Source organism: Syngnathus leptorhynchus, chromosome 22 (assembly GCF_054491065.1).
Source record: "Syngnathus leptorhynchus isolate UIUO chromosome 22, UIUO_Slep, whole genome shotgun sequence".
NCBI classification, from domain to species: Eukaryota; Metazoa; Chordata; class Actinopteri; order Syngnathiformes; family Syngnathidae; genus Syngnathus; species Syngnathus leptorhynchus.
The window spans coordinates 974,767-986,455 of NC_141216.1; positions in this window are offsets into that span (position 1 = coordinate 974,767).

The following is an 11,689-nucleotide window of genomic DNA, read 5'->3' on the forward strand; positions in this document are numbered from 1 at the left end:
GCGTGAATACTTTCACCCTGCATCAAAAGCTCAGATCAGTATGGACAGATATTTTGGGAAGGCTTCAAAATGATTCATGAAACAGTTGTCGTCCTCCCTCTACTTTCTGAATTTAGGGGCAACAGTGGCATCTGGAGAAGCAAATTTGAAGCTTCATTTTTACCATCACTCGCAGCAGGCATGAAAACCTGGTCATCGTCGCAGAACACAAGACTGATGAGAGGTTTTGGGTTTCAATCTTTTTCCTTTGACTTAGTTGATCTCTTCTTCAAGGTCATTGGACCTAAAAGCCACATTGAACAAAAGCCATTCGAAGGCACCTCCGACAGCTCTTGGCTTTGGCCTGGGCATCCACTTTTTGGTTTCCATATGATGTATTTTATGTGCCCTCTTTGCATCCATTGCAGCCTGGTGATCCTGAAAGGGGGATCCTTCCATCTGTGGTCCCTTCTCAAGGTTTCTCATTTTTCCCCTTGTAGGGGTTTTTTGAGTTTTTCCTTGCCCTTTTGGGAGCCTAAGATCAGGGGATGCTTTGAGAATTATTGTCAATTGATTGTCTATGTGAAGCCCTTTGAGACTGCTTGTGATTTAGGGCTATACAAATAAACTTGACTTGACTTGACTTGTCTGGAATGTAATGACATCTTTGCATCATCTCTGAATTGCCAACAGAAAGATCACATGTACATGTTTCTCGCTTGAGATTAAAAGTCATCATTCTTGCCCTCTCCATTTCAAAGCCACACATAGACAGTCCCCGAGAAGCAAAAAGCCATTCTCAGAGTTTGATTAGCTATCCCAAAGCGGCTTTTTCTGATTGCGTGCTGTTTCCCTCGTCACCTTCTGATTGAGCGGAGTTTGGAATAGCTGCCTTCAGGTGCTTTCCTTTTTGACTCCTTCTCTGTCTCATGGGTAGATTAGAAACATTCCAAGACGAGGTGGTGTCACTGGTCGTAACCTAAGGCATAAAAGAGCTGCAATGTCTCATAGATAACATGTTTCTGCTGTGAAGAGTGCAAAGAGTGATTATGAAAAGATTTGAATGGCTCTTATCATAATCAGAAACACAAACACTACAAGCAGAAGAAGTCTAATTGGTGTCCTTGACATTGTAAATGGACATCAAATAAATCACAGTCCTATTTGCTGTGTATCGCACCAACTTGGAACCAAATATATGACAAAATATAGTTTGTTTTTTTCACCCCAGTCTGGAAAACGTTGTCAGTTGCTATGGCAGTTTGACTATTCTTCTAATGAGGTGGCATTGAAAACACGCAGTGACACCAGCAGTTGCTAATAACCACCTTGACGCTGGTGAAGCACAAAAACATTTCTTTTTTGGAATGTACTGTATATGTTGAGGGATCATCCCATTTTGAATGAGCATATACACATAAATGATATGCAGTAAATTGAGGACATTTTGACATCATCTCATCATGTGAGCAACCACTTGACTCTTTTCCTATGCTGTACTTTTGCTCTTGATGCAATTGCACACATCGTCTCTTAGCTTATCCTGCCATGTGAAATAAGGAAAAGCAATATTTATCATTTGTCCCTTGCTTTGTTTACTTCCCAACTGTCATTGTGATACCTGCAAGCTGAGTCTGTACTTGGCTGTCTGAAAGTTTTATCACACTTGGAGGAACATTTATTTTGCTTCCAAATGTTGTCATCTCCAAAAACACTTTTGACTTATTTCGAACCATAAAATGGCTGAATGTGACTTTTCGGTGAGCCGTGGTTTAGCCTGAGGTACATTCCAGTACGTATACATGATATACACAATAAGAGCTGAGCTTCTGTGACCCATTGCTTTGGAAAATGACTATGTCACTATGAAGGGAAGGTAATTGCAGGTCTCTGGCCAAATAAGACCTTTGCTCACTGATGTTTGGGTGGAAACCCCAATCTGCGACCTCTGCCCTTATTTTACTGTCTCCGTGTCTCGCTATATCCTGAAACTCTGATGCGTGGCTACATATTGGTGCAAATTCTATTGACAAACAGAACAATGTGGACATGTTTATACGTATTGATATAGATCTATTTTTTAAACACAAAACAATCAGTCTGGTTGGGGTTAAATTACTCCACATATTGAATCATAAAAAAGGCCCAGATCATTGAGTGAAATAGAAAGAAAAAGGAAAAAACTAGTCGTCACATACTCCCATCAGACCCGTGACACGTAGAAGCCAGGTCCTCGTTAAATCATCTCATCCACGCACAGATGATGATGATGCCGGGTCCGCTAGCTCGTAATGAGACACGATAATGACCCGCTCCTGTAATGTGTCTCATGATGAAATGCATAGTAGGATGTCAAGGTTACACTTGCACTTCAGGCCTGTTGGCATGTTTGTGTAGGTGCGAGTGATTCACATGGCAAAGCAATCATGTCAAGATCCCTCGGAGCCTTCAAGTCACTGGCAAATGGCAAACCTTGACTTGCTGATAAACTCACCTGAAGTGCAAACTAATTTGAATGTGATTTACGGGCAACAATGAGCAAAGTGCGTCTCTCGCTCGTTGCTTTACGGGCCTTCTTCCCCAGCATTCTCTCAGAGTTGAAGTGGAACACAGCTCAATATTCAATTTAAAAGAGGTGGAACCTTCAGGCTATCAAAGTACAAAGCCATTCGTGAATGAATCAAAAACACATTGGATGACTTTATTAGGATGAGAGATCACCCCTTAGTCACTTTGAGATATCCTTAGTTTTCAAATAAAATGGCTAGTTTCTTCAATGAGGATATCATGAAACTAATCAGGAGTAGACTCTATACATTGCTAATGACTATTCTAGCTGCAAACTAATAAAAACCCTTGTGCCATTATATTCGTTTTGATGGAAAACACTCATTTATTTGGGTGACCCCAAACTTTTGAACAGCAGCGTCTATCCACCTTCCTCCAATCAGATTGAAGAAATCACATAATAAGGTTCCTGACCTACTTTCAAATAAGATGTTTGTGTGAAGAATCTCACAAGCGAGCACTCTTGTTTTTCCCCAATGTTGTTGGGAGTCTCAGGTGCTCGGGCACATTGAGCAATTACATTGAAGATGAGGATTCGAAGAAAGAACAATCATCGGGACTGCGAGCAGGAAAACATGCCAGATAGCTTGACTGTGACAGAGGAGGTATGCCAAAGGCGGATGGATCCAACAGGGCTCGTGTTAGAAAGAGCAAGTTCGGACCACACCTTCGTATACATTGGCAAAATGGGATGGATCTTGGGAAAATGACGTTATAGCAAACATGTGGTCTCATGCAAATGTCATTTGGGAATGCACCAAGCAAGGCAATGTCCTGCTTGGGTGAGGGCAAATAATAAATACCCAATCTATTATTACAGCAGTGTGGAATTGGCTAATGTAGGATATATTGGATATGGGTCACTTAAAATTTGATGATAATAGGCAGTCTATACATTTAATATAGTCACTAAATAAGAATCGATCCCGCAAGAATCCTCGGACAAAATTAAAAAAAAAATTGAAATTGAAATTGGCCGGGACTAGATAAGCAGAATTGCTTCACCCCGTTTCCCATTTTGGCAATTTACGTGTTAACAGTGCGTGAAATGAAACCGTGATGAATGGTGGGTGACGATGCATATGCCGAAATACATGAACAAAATTAATTGTGCACACTTCATCAAAAGATCAATTTAAGCGCATGACAATATCGCAGCCGTAGCCGCTCAATATGTTTTTACTTCAGTCGCCTGAGATGTATGAGCAAGTTTATAGGGATGGGATGGTGGGGACATGCTCTCACGGCAAGCTTGGATATAAATCAATTAGAGCGACCCTGCTGCAGATGAACACAATGAATGGTTACAATTTTCAATTGCAAATGAGAGAACATACTGTATCTACAGAAAGATATTTGGCTATACCGGTTGGATGTGTGTACCCTGTTGCATTTAGTTCTGCCCTCTCTGACTCTCTCTTCTTCACGCACGCACGCACGCACGCACGCACGCAGAAACACGGTGGTGTGAAAATCAATCCAAGCCACCAGGAGCCTATTTTTGCATTGAATTTTTCATGCAAGTCTCTTCATTGTCCCGCATCATTCTACTCCCACAGTGCATCAATAAATATGCAAAGAGAATGCATTCTCTCCAAGTCAAATCAGATAATGTTTTCTTCAAAGAAAATGGAAAGATTTTTTCAATGAAATAGTCGATGCTCAGCAATTAGCAAGTCATGTGACATTGATTGTCAATGTGAGATGAGCGCTGCGTTATTGTTATTGCTTTTTCATCCGTAATGCTACGAGGGAAATATTTAATATGATATATTAAACTGTTCCAGGTTAGTTTAGATACAGAGCAGACTTTGCATTAGTCATGCTCCACCATTAGCTATGGATGATGGAAGGAAGGAAGGCAAAACAACCTCTTCAAATCTGGGCAAAGGCATAGCATGGCGGAAAGAAGCACTTCTAACCTACCTTCAGATAAACACATTGTGACCTTCCATCCTGAATTTCTTTGCTTGGAAGCTTCTGTTCTGGGCACTCTGGAACCTACCCCAGCTGTCAGATGTTGTGGATGGTGGCCATGTACTGATTTAGAATTGCTACATTCAAAAAAACATTTTGACTGGGTCAATTAAGGAGCTATTGATTGTAGAATGCAAAGAACCCTAGCAGCGTAAGCGATCCAGGATGATCTTCCTTCTTCCTCAGCATGTCACAATGCAATGTGAAATTGGCTTCGATGTACGTTTGCATTGCGGCTTTCCCAGCGCTGTTGAAGAGGTGAAGTCAGTTTGAAGTTTAGTGCACGGCACCCTTGTGTGAAACCAAAATAGAGAGGCCAAAAGATCTGGGGAATTAGGAGATGATCAGAGGGGCGCTCATACATCCTGAAAGCATACAGCCAGCCAGCCAGCGAGCGCATTGTAACCTCGGGGTTCACTGCCGCTCTGACCTAGATAGCGCGCAGCGGCCGGGGTAATCACTGAATAGCACAAAGCTTTTAATTAGCCATTTCACTGACAGATAGGGGAGAAAATAACTGTGATTAAAGAAAGGATACGCTGTCAGAAGGAAGCAAACTTCGATGCTGTATAGCTGGAGGTTACCAAATCAAATTTTGGAGACATATTTCATGTTTTCCACATTTGCTACTCCTTCTTTTGCATCATCCTGTAACAAGCAACAAGTATCTGTCAGCTCAAAGTAGGTCAAGAAAGCTTGTCAGACCTTTTGCCCTCCCTATACAAGATGGCATCTGTCATGCTTATGTGCTAATACCCTCATCAGATGCGGCCCGCCGTGACAAGTCAAATTTATATCAGTACTAAAATTGCATTTTTTCTTTGCTTCATTATTGATGAGTGTCATTTTATAAAGGTAATGGCAAAAAAGCCTTTGTCTGCACATTCATTCATTGGCTCATTGCATCTGAGGCTTTGTTTTCTTCAAAAATCTTTTGCCACTCCACAAAGTTTGCAAACTGAGTGTGAAAGTTTGATATTTGTCATCTTCTTTGGGGCCAGTAAAAGTGGAGCACAGGTGTGAGCAGGTGCGCTGGAGGGGTTGAAGCTTCCCCTCCCTCCCTCTCGGGAGGGCCTCATTCATCTCTTTCTGTCACGTCCAGCTGTGGCTCTGCGCTCCTCCCTCATTGTCATTCTGGAGGGATGTCTGTCCTCCAAACGTGTCGGCGCAAATGCTCTGCTCTTAGACTTATTATACAGATCGTCTCGTCCGAGCATCCTGAGCAGATACAAGCAACAAAACTATTGACAGCTCATTTGTGAAAACCATACGAAAACATGTCCCACAGTGAAGTAGAATCTTTCAACCTTGATTGGACTACATATTTATACAATGACAAGTGCTTAATTTCAATATGTTATGGTCTTCTGAGAAGCTTTTGAACATTTTCAATGAGGGCAAGGAATTATTCCAAGTAAGTTATAAACTGTAAGTCTTTGAGTTCAAGGAGACTAAATACAATCTTCATTTTAGGAAGCTTGTCAGACATAAATGCAGTGACATTCATGGCGAGAACTTTTGACAGGACTGTGAATAAGAATAATGTCAAGCAATTCCTGTAAGACACGGACCTGGGACCTCAGTAAAGGTCTTTGAAATGATATCATAAAAGAAGAAATATAGTGCTGTCTATTTGACTTTGACATTCAGGTGAAGTGGTGTTGAATGCCTCATGTGGCCAAGTCCCTCAGGAGAACATGCTTGGTGCTCCTGTCATGTCACCTGGCAGTCTGCAGATATCCACGTTTCTTTTCATGACCTCTGGAATATTATAGTAGATATCATTTAGTTTCCCGAACTCAAGTCAAACAATCAATAAAATGTTTCCTTTTACAAAGCACCACAGCACAATGCATGGACATGCATAACATCATGGAAAATGCCATATCATATTGTCCTATTCTATTCATTGGTGACAGAATACAGACATAGTACTTGATATCGTTTGGTTTTGTCGGACAAGACTCCCGAAACCTATTTGTCATCATAGGACAAGTTGTTCCAGTCTGACCTCATGAACCGCTCAGCTTTGTGCCCACCTTTATGACCTTTGGCCTTGAGACCATGAGAAGTCTGAGGCAGTGATTGGCCGCCAAGGAAATGGCCCCGTCCGTCCGTGTCAAGGAGACAGAGGTTTGGCAACAATGGCTGATGACAGCCCATTCATCAGCACCGAGCTATACGTTCCACTGAATGGAGCGCATTCTCCTCTGGCCAAGAGCGTGTCTGGCTCGCTTCATTAAAAATGGGAACACAGTAAACAACTTCAATGGCTTCTTCTCTTCACACTGTTAAGTACGTTTTTGGAAATTGAGGTCTTCGTTTTGAAGTCACGCTTTGATTATTCTCTGTTGTTCCAGTGTTGTGTATGTACCAATGAGATAATAGCATCTTGTCTGTGCAGATAAAGACGGATGGTTGAATCTTAGGCTGTCTCTTTTCTTTATGAAGGTTTCTCAAACCAAGTCTCTGTGCCTGAGGTGAAAAGAGGAGCTTAAATTGTCAGAGTGAAGAAAAGGTGCTTCGGCTTTCCATTATTAGCTTCTTACGTCGATAAAACTTGATCGCAGTCTGCTCTGTAGCCAATTTCAAACAATTATCCATTGGATAATCTCACAACTGGATTTGCTTTTTGTGCTATTTTTCAAGCTGCTTTCAAGACCCCAGTTGACTTTTTGCCAATGATTTTCATTTTTTTTGGTCACAATAGTCAAGAAGTTCATTTTTGACTGTGCTTTGACACCGGAGTACAACAAGGAACTGTGTAAGGACCTTTAACATTTGCAACCTTGAACAAACTCTGAGACTTAAGATTGTTTTTAGAGGGAACCTATTTCTTTTTTCAAATGCACTTTAAAAAAAAATCACAATACAGTGCTTTGACTAGTAATTGGTCACTAGTGGATATCTACGTAACAATTCAAAATTAAGGTTAAGCCTGGAGCACACAACAATGAATAATGATGACCCCAGTGAGTTTCCAGTCCACATTGTGCACAATTCTTTCCAGTCCACAATGGATCGACATACGTGTGTACGTACATCCATAAACCTGCTGAGTATGCGTTCCTTCATTAGTGAAAAGGCTTATTTTGGGTGAAGGAGGAATAATACAAAGCACAACGGCAGTTTCTGCCCTAGTTATAAAAACAGATAACTAAAACAACCCCCCGGCCATAGAAAAATAAAGCTTGAATTTTAAAGCAGACCGCTCGTGTAGTTGTGTTTTTCCCCCTAAAATTTTCCCAGGTCCCTTTATAACAAGTGACACAATTTTGTCAAAGTACCTTCCGCATTTTCCAAACTTGATTGATCCATTTGTCTCAAGTCTCAAGTACCTAGACCCTGTCAGACGATACACGTCAGACACCTGGCTTCAAGGTTTAATCATGATGCTCATTTTCTGATGATGGATTTTCCACAATTGTCTTCTCAGTTTTCTTCTTCTTCCACGTCCAGCACTGCAGTAAGTTACCAATTAGTTTTCATACACAGTCAATAGCCCCGCAGGGCTATTTGTTGTCTGACTGACAGAGAAAACAATCTTTCTTTATTTCCTCCTTGAGTTAGTCTCGTCTCGGTCTCTATCTCTTTTTACGTTGAGTTTGTCAGTTGTTTGACAGCTGAACAGGCTGAGCAGCCATCTTAATCTCTAGTAATAGAAGACATTTGTTTTCCTTTTTTGCTCCCCTAGATGCTTCAGCCAGCTGGTTGATTTTTGAATTCCAGCCTATCTATCTATAACCCCAGCGGTCAATCCAGCCAAGCTTGAAAAAACAAGAGCCATGGCTGCACAGCAATTAGCACGCTGACTTATATTCAGTACACGAGATTGATTTGATTTGTTTTTCAATCATGTCCAATCCGGGAGGTGCATTTGCACATCACGAGAAGGGAGGCCTGCAGGGCTTACTCCAACAGACTGAGATTTGTGAGGCTTAAGTGAAAATCTGCTAGTTTGCTTTTATGGTACATTGTTGCGTGAGGAGTTCAGCACTCAATCTCAGGTCAGTCTGCAAAATCCTTGTTTTTGATGCCAATCATTGGGAACAGCAACACATAGCCACTGAATGAGGTCATTTTGGAGGTGGCAGATGACGATAGTGGCTATGAAGCAGCATGACAGTAGGTAGCACCCCCATTTGCCGGTGTGGGCAAATATATTATTTTAAGATGGGAAAATACGCTTTTTTGGGGGGAGAATATCTTAGGGCACAGTCGTTCTTGGTCGCCTCCATCCCCAGTCCCCTGCTGGCTTGTATTCACATCACACTGGATTGAACTGCTTCTATTCTGCTACAACATGACACATTTGCTCTTGCAGCATGAGTGGAGCAATTGAGTGATTCTATGTAAATGAGTTGACTGTTCTGCAAAAATTCAGGTTAGCTTGCTTGCAGTGCACTTTTTTGAAGACTACCTGCGCTTCAAAAAAAAGCTCTTTACCAAATACAGTATGTCCTCTTTGACACTGCATGGTTGGAGAACATCTTTTGAAAACTTACTAGTAAGAAGCTGTATTCCGATCCCTGGTATCTACGTAAATGTTCATCTTTAATTCCCATTTTGAATCTGATCCGCATTGATCTTTGTTCTCAACAAATCAATTAAGATGAGATTTTCTTTCATCAAAAAAGCTTGCCGTTATTTTGGAAACTTGAAGAAAAACTGCTTCTGGGCTAACTTCCCTCTCTTCCACCCACTCTTTGACATGAGTGACATTTCCCCTCACTATCTTCAGTGGGCACCTGACAGGCGTCATGAAAGGCAGCTGGCAGGACACTATTGAAGAAGGAAGTGAATAATTTATCCAAGCATCTGCGCCATGTCCCTCATTCATTCATCTTCCTCATCTCCCCCTCCCCCTTCCCCTATCATGAAGTTTTGGACTCAAACTATCTTTTCTTTTTCCTTCTTCAAAGTGTATACTTTCTGCACAACTTTTTTGGTTGGCTGATGTTCCCATTCTTTGCTTTTATGTGCATTTTGGGATGGTTTACTATTTAGCTCAGCGTATTTTATAGCGGACGGACGGACGGATACTAAAAGATTGTACAATAGAAGCAAAATGTGCATGTGCAGTGAAGCATTCACATGCTGACAGCTTGACATGGACCAAGTACCCTGTCACACTTTCTCCCAAAGGTCGTTTTTATTGTTGGCTGAGCGATTTTCTGTCACTTCATCCATAACAGTAGAGCATCGAGAATAAAATGCATTGCTTTTTTCCATTTATTTTCAATTCTATTGTATCTTATTTCAAATGATTCAATCCATTGTCTCCTTTTTTTCTATTTGAGTTAAGGTTTTGTTGTAAAAAGGACATCAGATGGTGTTCACTAAGGTCTGTGGAACGCTACATTGGGTAGGATGGAGAAAAAAGCAGTTGCTAGAGACATCTGGAGCTAGAATGTTGGAGAAACCAGCTAAGATTAACAACATCAATAATTAGGCCTGACATTTATACTTCACAGTAGAGCGAACAATCTGAGCCAGAGATTGGTGGAGGACAGCTGCATGGGAGCAGGTGTGCAGGTGGAAAAGGAGACATTGATTCAAAGCTGACAAATACACAGCGTGGCAAACAACAATGGGGAATGACATCAAGGTCAAACTGTCAAAATGTAAAGATGAGTCTTTGCATTTTGCTGACTGGTGGATTGGAAACAATTGTTTTCCCCCAAAACAAGACCACCTCCATAATTGATTGCTGCATAAACAAAAATAGCTACTTGCTGCCTCAAATTGACTTTGTGAATCATAACTCTTGGAATGTGAAAGAAATAACAGACTTTCAAATTAATAACATTAGAAACCTAAATAAATTGTCAAAAGAAATCTAGGCTAGACTTGTTTGTTTCTATGGTAACCCTGATTTCACTTTTTTTTAATGCATATTAAAAATGATCATTAAAATAATCATGAAAGCATAAAAAGCCAAAACAAACAAACAACAACAGAAAACAGTAAAAGCCCTGGTGGCAAAAAACAAAAACAAAACAAAAAAACGATGCCAAAGTTTTTGCACTGACAGGCAGCCGAGACGGGATTTAGCGGCAGAAATATTCTGTCATCAGATAATCGAGCACAGTCAAGTAATCCAATTCGTCCTCAATAAAAATCATGTCTCTTTGTTTGATTACTATTGTGTAATATTCCAAAGGGGTAAAACAATTCAATCACACTGACACATTGCCGTTACTTAGAGCAATCCGATGTGACCAAGATGCCTCACGCTCCACCATGCGTATGCAAATGAAGCAATTTGTTATGGAGAGCTTACAAATTGAATGGGCAGTGGATCACTGTTACATATTATCAGCATGCAGAAACCAGCCTGGGCTCTTCTCTTTGGAATCCCTTCTTTTGGGTCGAAAGCGATTAGGGCTTGGGAACAGAAGTTTCTTCATAAGCAATTGAGCCATTGGCTTTGCACTGGTGGCTCAGCATACATACTAAACAGTGGAATAAATAAATACATAAATCAAAGGAAGCAGGTTACAGCCATTGTCTCAATAACCGCCGCATCCTAATGAGCGTCAAAATGTCATAGCCGGCTCAGGAGATAATGGGAAGCTGGGAAATGCTCCTTGCTACTGGCCATAAATTTAGTATTCATAAGAGGTTCTCACACTGGACTGGGGCCCGTTTCATTTTGTGTGAAGGTGAGGCTAAATGGGATGCCTGTTGGCTGAGTAATATGGTGGAGCATATTTTCCCCTTTCATTTTTCATATTTTGCTGAAAATGTTCAATTTATGTGTGCACTGGCTGAATGGGTTTAAAAAATGTAGATCACTTTTACATGCATGCTCTACTCCCACACTCAAATTAAAACTTGCCACACTATCAAATTAATATTCTTAAAGTCACAAGCTGAAATGCATATACGAATGGAGTTGATGTGATGGATGATCTCCAAAAGTCTGTGTGCAGGCACATAGTATTAGATAGGTCGGTATACAACTCACTATGCGTAAGGAGCACATTGATAATCATTAGTTATGATATGAGAAGCTGAAAATGGCCCATTGTGCAGTGGAAACTCTGCGAGGCGCTCTCTTTGTCTCATTGCCTCCAGCACAATGCGGTCTGATTTCATTTCCGCCATTTATCCCGCTGCAATGTGATTGAGAGGATCATGGAGGAGACACAAATGCTTTTTA